The sequence below is a fragment of the Notolepis coatsorum genome (assembly GCF_963971535.1).
Source record: "Notolepis coatsorum genome assembly, chromosome: 1".
NCBI classification, from domain to species: Eukaryota; Metazoa; Chordata; class Actinopteri; order Aulopiformes; family Paralepididae; genus Notolepis; species Notolepis coatsorum.
The window spans coordinates 309,948,707-309,958,576 of record NC_140165.1 but is presented as its reverse complement, the minus strand read 5'-3'; positions in this window follow the sequence as shown (position 1 = coordinate 309,958,576).

Below are 9,870 nucleotides of genomic sequence, written 5' to 3'. Positions count from 1 at the left end.
CACTCTTTCGAAGTTGGTTAAGGTTAGAGTTTGTCTTAGAGCATGGCGATAGAACGCCAGGTAGTTTGCAGGCTGTTTGACGAGGAAATGGGCAAAGACACAGCTCGTCACGCTATTGGGCAAACATGTCAGTGGCCAATCAGAGAGCGTCAGTCAGTGCCAATCATTCAGTGTCACAGTATGACATCGATCTCCAAAAAAAAAAAAAAAAAAAAAAAAAAAAAAAAATGTGGGGCCTCTAGTGACGAGGGGCCTCCAAAAATGTTTAAAATAAAAGTTAAAAAAAATAAACTAATATTTGGGGCCTCTAGTGACGAGGGGCCTCCAAAAGAAAATAAAATAAAAGTAAAAAAAAAAATTATAATAATTTGGGGCCTCTAGTGACGAGGGGCCTCCAAAAGGCCTCGAGTGACGAGCGGCCTCCAAAAAAATAAAAAATAAAAGTTAAAAAAAAATTACAAATAATTTGGGGCCTCTTGTGACAAGGGGCCTCCTAAAGGCCTCTAGTGACGAGTGGCCTCAAAAAATTTAAAAATTTAAAATAAAAAATAAAATAATTTTTTTTTTTTTTTTTTTTTTTGAGGCCCCTCATCACTCGAGGCCCACGGGCCGCGGCCCGGTCGGCCCGGTCGTTAATACGGCCCTGGTTAGCGCGTGGAGCCAACACTGAGAGAGAGAGAAAAAACGACTAACCTTCATACTGTCTACTACTATCATGCACTCTTCCACTAATTCATCTTCCTTGCTTATATTACTACCTACTATGCTAATATGTCTCTACTACTATGCACTCAACACTGCAGCACCCAAGTTTCGACACTGTTTGATGAACATTGTTACTCCGCTGAAAGTAGGGTGACCAGATACAAAAAGTCCAAAAGCAGGACAACAGTAAGATTTTGGTGGGACAAAGTGGGACAAAGTGGGACAGATAGATAATGTAATTTTTTTTATTATAATAACTCGTCTTCACCGAATAGATAAAGGTTAAATCTAAATAAATACAAATTAAATACAGAATTATATCTCTCCACATTCATCTTGGCACTGGCAGCCGGCTTGTTACCACCTAACATCTGTTTTAAATATTCAAACTTTATCACTTGACAGGAATGTCTTGTGTTCGATATTTTTTTTTTGCTTCAAAAAGAGGGACATCCTCTCAATATGTGGGACGCGGTCTCAAATGGTGGGACAGTACAACCAAAAGGGGGACACCTGGTCACCCTAGCTGAAAGAGTTGTACCCTTCCTTCCTGCTGACCTGTTGTACAGAACTTGTAAGTCGCTTTCGATAAAAGCGTTCAGCTAAATGACTAAATGTAAATGGATGGTTCCCATCCGCAAAGTTGTCGTTTCTGCAAAGGCACGGTTACGTTAGGTTGTAATTTAGAAATAAGCAAACAAACAAAATCCATTCAGTGACGGATCAATGTAGCTTGTTGTTGTACCCTTCCTTCCTGCTGACTTGTCGTACAGAACTTGTAAGTCTTTTTTGGACAAAAGCGTTCAGCTAAATGACCAGATGTAAATGTACGTCAACACTTATAACAATGGTCGTTGACAAAATGTAAACGTTTGAAAATGAAGTCTAATCCTCAGTCAGCACTGGAGACGTTTCCTTATGCTTGGATTTTGCCTGTGAAGTATTCAGTATATATTTGAAAGTCTGACACGTAAACACTAGATTCACTTTGAACGTATAAGTGCTGTAGAAAATGTCGCCAACAAATTCACAAGCTATGAATTAATGCCAACAAACGATGCGACTGAGCTCCCCCAGACAGCCTCTTAAAACTGGGCATAATGTAGAATTTATGAGGGACATAGTAGCCATCGATCTGTCCTCCCTGGTTTCTGTGACGTTCGGTCCACCGGGGGGATAGAATAGCTCCACTACTGGCACCAAGTCTAACGCTGCAGGCACCACGTTCAGTCTGTGTGTGTGTGAGACTGTCTCAGAGTCTGTCTGATTCTAACGCTGCAGGCACCACGTTCGGTCTGTGTGTTTGAGAGACTGTCTCAGAGTCTGTCTGATTCTAACGCTGCACCACATTCAGTCTGCGTGTGTGAGAGACTGTCTCAGAGTCTGTCTGATTCTAACGCTGCACCACGTTCAGTCTGCGTGTGTGAGACTGTCAGTGTCTCAGTCTGTCTGATTCTAACGCTGCATGCACCACGTTCGGTCTGTGTGTGTGAGAGACTGTCTCAGAGACTGTCTGATTCTAACGCTGCACCACATTCAGTCTGCGTGTGTGAGAGACTGTCTCAGAGTCTGTCTGATTCTAACGCTGCAGGCACCACGTTCAGTCTGTGTGTGTGAGAGACTGTCTCAGAGTCTGTCTGATTCTAACGCTGCATGCGCCACGTTCGGTCTGTGTGTGTGAGAGACTGTCTCAGAGTCTGTCTGATTCTAACGCTGCATGCACCAGTCTGTGTGTGTGAGAGACTGTCTCAGAGTCTGTCTGATTCTAACGCTGCAGGCACCACGTTCGGTCTGTGTGTGTGAGACTGTCTCAGTGTCTCAGAGTCTGTCTGATTCTAACGCTGCAGGCACCACGTTCGGTCTGTGTGTTTGAGAGACTGTCTCAGAGTCTGTCTGATTCTAACGCTGCACCACATTCAGTCTGCGTGTGTGAGAGACTGTCTCAGAGTCTGTCTGATTCTAACGCTGCATGCACCACGTTTGGTCTGCGTGTGTGAGACTGTCAGTGTCTCAGAGTCTGTCTGATTCTAACACTGCACGCGCCACATTCGGTCTGTGTGTGTGAGAGACTGTCTCAGAGTCTGTCTGATTCTAACGCTGCACGCGCCACATTCGTTCTTGTGTGTGTGAGAGACTGTCTCAGAGTCTGAACGCCTGCCCATCCGTCTCTCGCCTCTCCGCCTTCTAAATGTATTTTCTTTTGTATTTTGTATGTGTTGCGCACGCATGCAAGGCGGTATAATGGAAAAACCCTGCTGTCCATGTCATATTCAGATCACTGAGAGAGACTGACTCAGAATATCACAGCTTTACGCCGTCTGCTGGGAACTGTTGGGTAATGCAATAATAGTTATGTTAACGTAGAGATTTTTATATATTTTTTATATTTAGATATAATTTGTTTGTTAATGTTAATGTTTCCTCGGTTTGTACGTCTTGCTATGTTTTAATTGTATATGTTGTAATGTTTTAATGTTGTCTTGGACCCCAGGAAGACTATATAGTTGACATCTTGGCGTCAGCTAATGGGGATCCTTTGCTATAATAAACAATAAACAAACTCTAGAAGCCTGGTTGTTGTGCCCTATAGGCCACCTAGGTCCACTCTAACAGCCCAGCAGGGATGTCCCTGACTGGGCATCTAGACTGCAGAGGAGAGTGAGAGATTGACCCCGGTTCCAAAACGTGGACACCTCTAGCTGTTGGGACAGTATTCATACAGTACACTGCCGATACAGTAGGGGTGTGGTTCCCTTTCTGCCCCCGTCCACCCGCCCGTCCATCACTGGGGTTCTAACCGTGGTTTTTTCATGCTTTTAAGTAGGGCTGACCCCTATTAATCGATTAGTCGACTAATCGGTCGAAAGGAGCCGTAGTCGACTGGCCAACCTCTTAGTCGAATATAAAAAATAAAAAAAAATGTATCATTCTTTCCAAAAGAAAAGAGGCCTAGAAGCGTGGCTAACGCTAATGGCACACATACCAGAGGCTAACTGCCTACGAAAACAGGCACAGAGGCACTGAAAGAGGATTTCACCCATCTAATGAACACACTAGACTAGACAAATATCAAGATGTATCCATCAGTGGACCAATTGCATGCTTTTGCAGAGGACAAGAAGCCTTCAGTCGACTCCTTCAGACATTAAGCACCCCCCACAGCCCAAATGGAATGATACAGAAAAAAAATAAAATGTTTAAAAATATTATACTATTTTTTTTTTAAGTCGACCAATAGTCGACTAACGGCAAATTTTGGCCAATCCTAGTCGACCATCCAAATCCTTAGTCGGGGACAGCCCTACTTTTAAGTGCAAACTACACCCGCTCATGAATCTCTCTAAAGGAAAGCCATCAGCGGTGATCATGGCCTTGCGGTATTGGATTACATTCTCCACTACAAACGCACACGCACACTGCTCGTGGCCAGTAGACAACCTCTTGTGTAAGATACATGTTAAATGGTGCATTTATATAACAGCTTTTATCCAAAGCTCTAAAAAGAATTTCAAACATTCACCCATTCACTCACCCATTCACAGTGGAGTCGACCGTGCGAGGTGCCGACCTGCTCATCGGGAGCAGTTAGGGGGTTAACTGTCTTGCTCAAGGACACTTCGACACGCTGCTGCTGCCCGGGAGGAGCAGCGGGAATCAAACCGGGAACCTTCCGATTACCAGACGACCTGCTCTACCTCCCTCCTCAGCCACTGTCAACCCCCCTGATGTAGACGTGTGAATATAAATCCGCTTCAGTAGAGCAAGTCTTTTTCAGGCGGGCTTTTCTATATATCCAGTTTCCACCACTACACTTAATAACATACTGACGGCCTTTAATATGAAACACACTAATTGACAGAAAGCCAGGTCCCCCGCTGGTTCCCCGTGGATGAGGAGGTTCAGATGATGCACCGTCTCGTACTCTAATGCTATATAATGACATTCCATTGTTCTCTCCAGTGGCTAATAAGCACTCTACAGCTCTTAAGATAAACCCCCCAGTGACTGGGAGGAGGGAGGGTCTGGGGGATCTCTGCCTGCTTTATAAATCTGCTCGGAATCGTATCGATTCTATAGCAGAACCAGTGAGGAGAGAGAGAGGAGAGGCGATTAAAGCCGGACAATGTATATCTATCTCAACGGCCCGCTCTCAAGAGTTTTTCCCCGTCCGTAGTTCCGTACGTACTTGGCTAAATAAACGAGAGGGTTTGTTTGTTCGTTCTGTGGTGGATAGATGGTCGACTTCCTGTAATGGACTTGTCTGCTTCTCGGTGGCTCCAGGAGTATTGATAGGGGAGCACTGATGGGGGAGTATTGATAGGGGAGCACTGATGGGGGAGTATTGATAGGGGAGCACTGATGGGGGAGTATTGATAGAGGGGAGCGTTTTTCCCTTCGCTTTGGGACAGGGAGAAGGAAGTGACATGTGTGACTGTATACAGTACCACGTCGCACACACAGTTAAGTAACATCCAACGATAGGGGCGACGGTGGTTCGGGAGGTATCGAGCAGTCGTCTGGTAATCCGGAGGTTCCTGGGTTCGATCGCACCACACAGGGGTCATTTGGGGGCTTCTGCCGTTGCCGCCCATTAGTCAAGCGTGGACAACTGCAGAAGACAGTTAAACATCGAAAATCACTAGGAGTACAATCGATAGATCACCACTAATGTATCGTTCATCGACATCCTGGCCGTCTCTCTTGTCAGCCGCATATCCTTACTAGACCTCCCGTCTGCCAGAGTGCCAGAATGCCATTACCGTCGACTGCATGTCCACTTGTCTCTATATCAGCCTGAGATTATATTCTGCCTCTGCAGCGTTTAGAGAGAGCTACAGCGTTTAGAGAGCTACATCGTTTAGAGAGCTACAGCGTTTAGAGAGCTACAGTGTTTAGAGAGCTACAGCGTTTAGAGAGCTATAGCGTTTAGAGAGCTACAGCGTTTAGAGAGCTACAGCGTTTAGAGAGAGCTACAGTGGTTAGAGAGCTACATCGTTTAGAGAGCTACAGCGTTTAGAGAGAGAGCTACAGCGTTTAGAGAGAGAGCTACAGCGTTTAGAGAGAGAGCTACAGCGTTTAGAGAGCTACAGCGTTTAGAGAGAGCTACAGTGTTTAGAGAGAGCTACAGCGTTTAGAGAGCTACAGCGTTTAGAGAGCTACAGCGTTTAGAGAGCTACAGCGTTTAGAGAGCTACAGTGTTTAGAGAGAGAGCTACAGTGTTTAGAGAGAGAGCTACAGCGTTTAGAGAGAGAACTACAGCGTTTAGAGAGAGAGCTACAGCGTTTAGAGAGAGAACTACAGCGTTTAGAGAGAGAGCTACAGCGTTTAGAGAGAGAGCTACAGCGGTTAGAGAGCTACAGCGTTTAGAGAGAACTACAGCGTTTAGAGAGAGCTACAGCGTTTAGAGAGAGCTACAGCGGTTAGAGAGCTACAGCGTTTAGAGAGAGAGCTACAGCGTTTAGAGAGCTACAGCGTTTAGAGAGCTACAGCGGTTAGAGAGAGAGCTACAGCGTTTAGAGAGAGCTACAGCGTTTAGAGAGAGCTACAGCGGTTAGAGAGCTACAGCGTTTAGAGAGCTACAGCGTTTAGAGAGAGAGCTACAGCGTTTAGAGAGAGCTACAGCGTTTAGAGAGAGAGCTACAGCGGTTAGAGAGCTACAGTGTTTAGAGAGAGAGCTACAGCATTTAGAGAGAGCTACAGCGTTTAGAGAGAGAGCTACAGCGGTTAGAGAGCTACAGCGTTTAGAGAGAACTACAGCGTTTAGAGAGAGAGCTACAGCGTTTAGAGAGAGAGCTACAGCGGTTAGAGAGCTACAGCGTTTAGAGAGAGAGCTACAGTGTTTAGAGAGAGAGCTACAGCGTTTAGAGAGAGCTACAGCGGTTAGAGAGCTACAGCGGTTAGAGAGCTACAGCGTTTAGAGAGAGAGCTACAGCGTTTAGAGAGAACTACAGCGTTTAGAGAGAGAGAGCTACAGCGTTTAGAGAGAGCTACAGCATTTAGAGAGAGAGCTACAGCATTTAGAGAGAGAGCTACAGCGTTTAGAGAGACAGCTACAGCGGTTAGAGAGAGAGCTACAGCGTTTAGAGAGAGAGCTACAGCATTTAGAGAGAACTACAGCGGTTAGAGAGAACTACAGCGGTTAGAGAGAGCTACAGCGGTTAGAGAGCTACAGCGTTTAGAGAGAGAGCTACAGCGTTTAGAGAGAACTACAGCGGTTAGAGAGCTACAGCGTTTAGAGAGAGAACTACAGCGGTTAGAGAGAGAGCTACAGCGTTTAGAGAGAGCTACAGCGGTTAGAGAGCTACAGCGTTTAGAGAGAGAACTACAGCGTTTAGAGAGCTACAGCGTTTAGAGAGAGAGCTACAGCGTTTAGAGAGAGAGCTACAGCGTTTAGAGAGAGAGCTACAGCGTTTAGAGAGAACTACAGCGGTTAGAGAGAACTACAGCGGTTAGAGAGAGCTACAGCGGTTAGAGAGCTACAGCGTTTAGAGAGAGAGCTACAGCGTTTAGAGAGAACTACAGCGGTTAGAGAGCTACAGCGTTTAGAGAGAGAACTACAGCGGTTAGAGAGAGAGCTACAGCGTTTAGAGAGAGCTACAGCGGTTAGAGAGCTACAGCGTTTAGAGAGAGAACTACAGCGTTTAGAGAGCTACAGCGTTTAGAGAGAGAGCTACAGCGTTTAGAGAGAGAGCTACAGCGTTTAGAGAGAGCTACAGCGGTTAGAGAGCTACAGCGTTTAGAGAGAGAACTACAGCGTTTAGAGAGCTACAGCGTTTAGAGAGAGAGCTACAGCGTTTAGAGAGAGCTACAGCGTTTAGAGAGAACTACAGCGGTTAGAGAGAACTACAGCGGTTAGAGAGAGCTACAGCGGTTAGAGAGCTACAGCGTTTAGAGAGAGAGCTACAGCGTTTAGAGAGAACTACAGCGGTTAGAGAGCTACAGCGTTTAGAGAGAGAACTACAGCGGTTAGAGAGAGAGCTACAGCGTTTAGAGAGAGCTACAGCGGTTAGAGAGCTACAGCGTTTAGAGAGAGAACTACAGCGTTTAGAGAGCTACAGCGTTTAGAGAGAGAGCTACAGCGTTTAGAGAGAGAGCTACAGCGTTTAGAGAGAGAGCTACAGCGTTTAGAGAGAGAGCTACAGCATTTAGAGAGAGAGCTACAGCGTTTAGAGAGAGAGCTACAGCGTTTAGAGAGAGAGCTACAGCGTTTAGAGAGAGAGCTACAGCATTTAGAGAGAGAGCTACAGCGTTTAGAGAGAGAGCTACAGTGGTTAGAGAGCTACAGCGTTTAGAGAGCTATAGCGTTTAGAGAGCTATAGCGTTTAGAGAGAGAGCTACAGCGTTTAGAGAGAGAGCTACAGAGTTTAGAGAGAGCTACAGCGTTTAGAGAGAGAGCTACAGCGTTTAGAGAGAACTACAGCGTTTAGAGAGAGAGCTACAGAGTTTAGAGAGAGCTACAGCGTTTAGAGAGAGAGCTACAGCGTTTAGAGAGCTACAGTGTTTAGAGAGAGCTACAGCGGTTAGAGAGAGCTACAGCGGTTAGAGAGCTACAGCGTTTAGAGAGCTACAGCGTTTAGAGAGCTATAGCGTTTAGAGAGAGAGCTACAGCGTTTAGAGAGAGAGCTACAGCGTTTAGAGAGAGCTACAGCGTTTAGAGAGAGAGCTACAGCGGTTAGAGAGCTACAGCGTTTAGAGAGAGAGCTACAGCGGTTAGAGAGCTACAGCGTTTAGAGAGAGAGCTACAGCGGTTAGAGAGCTACAGCGTTTAGAGAGCTACAGCATTTAGGGAGAGCTACACCGTTTAGAGAGAGCTACAGTGTTTAGAGAGAGAGCTACAGCGTTGAGAGAGAGAGCTACAGCGTTTAGAGAGCTACAGCGTTTAGAGAGAGAGCTACAGCGGTTAGAGAGCTACAGCGTTTAGAGAGAGAGCTACAGCGTTTAGAGAGAGAGCTACAGCGTTTAGAGAGAGCTACAGCGTTTAGAGAGAGCTACAGTGTTTAGAGAGAGCTACAGAGAGCTACAGCGTTTAGAGAGAGCTACAGCGTTTAGAGAGAGAGCTACAGCGTTTAGAGAGAGAGCTACAGCGTTTAGAGAGAGCTACAGCGTTTAGAGAGAGCTACAGCATTTAGAGAGAGAGCTACAGCGTTTAGAGAGAGCTACAGCGGTTAGAGAGAGCTACAGCGTTTAGAGAGAGCTACAGCGTTTAGAGAGCTACAGCGTTTAGAGAGAGCTACAGCGTTTAGAGAGCTACAGCGTTTAGAGAGCTACAGCATTTAGAGAGAGAGCAACAGAGTTTAGAGAGAGCTACAGCGTTTAGAGAGAGCTACAGCGTTTAGAGAGAGAGCTACAGCGTTTAGAGAGCTACAGCGTTTAGAGAGAGCTACAGCGTTTAGAGAGAGAGCTACAGCGTTTAGAGAGAGAGCTACAGCGTTTAGAGAGAGAGCTACAGCGTTTAGAGAGCTACAGCGTTTAGAGAGAGCTACAGCGTTTAGAGAGAGAGCAACAGAGTTTAGAGAGAGCTACAGCGTTTAGAGAGAGAGCTACAGCGTTTAGAGAGAGAGCTACAGCGTTTAGAGAGAGCTACAGCGTTTAGAGAGAGCTACAGCGTTTAGAGAGAGAGCTACAACGTTTAGAGAGAGAGCTACAGCGTTTAGAGAGAACTACAGCGTTTAGAGAGAGAGCTACAGCGTTTAGAGAGAGCTACAGCGTTTAGAGAGAGCTACAGCGTTTAGAGAGAGCTACAGCGTTTAGAGAGAGAGCTACAGCGTTTAGAGAGAACTACAGCGTTTAGAGAGAGAGCTACAGCGTTTAGAGAGAGCTACAGCGTTTAGAGAGAACTACAGCGTTTAGAGAGAGAGCTACAGCATTTAGAGAGAGAGCTACAGCGTTTAGAGAGAGCTACAGCGTTTAGAGAGAACTACAGCGTTTAGAGAGAGAGCTACAGCGTTTAGAGAGAACTACAGCGTTTAGAGAGAGCTACAGCGTTTAGAGAGAGCTACAGCGTTTAGAGAGAACTACAGCGTTTAGAGAGAGAGCTACAGCATTTAGAGAGAGAGCTACAGCGTTTAGAAAGAACTACAGCGTTTAGAGAGAGAGCTACAGCGTTTAGAGAGAGAGCTACAGCGTTTAGAGAGAGAGCTACAGTGTTTAGAGAGCTACAGCGTT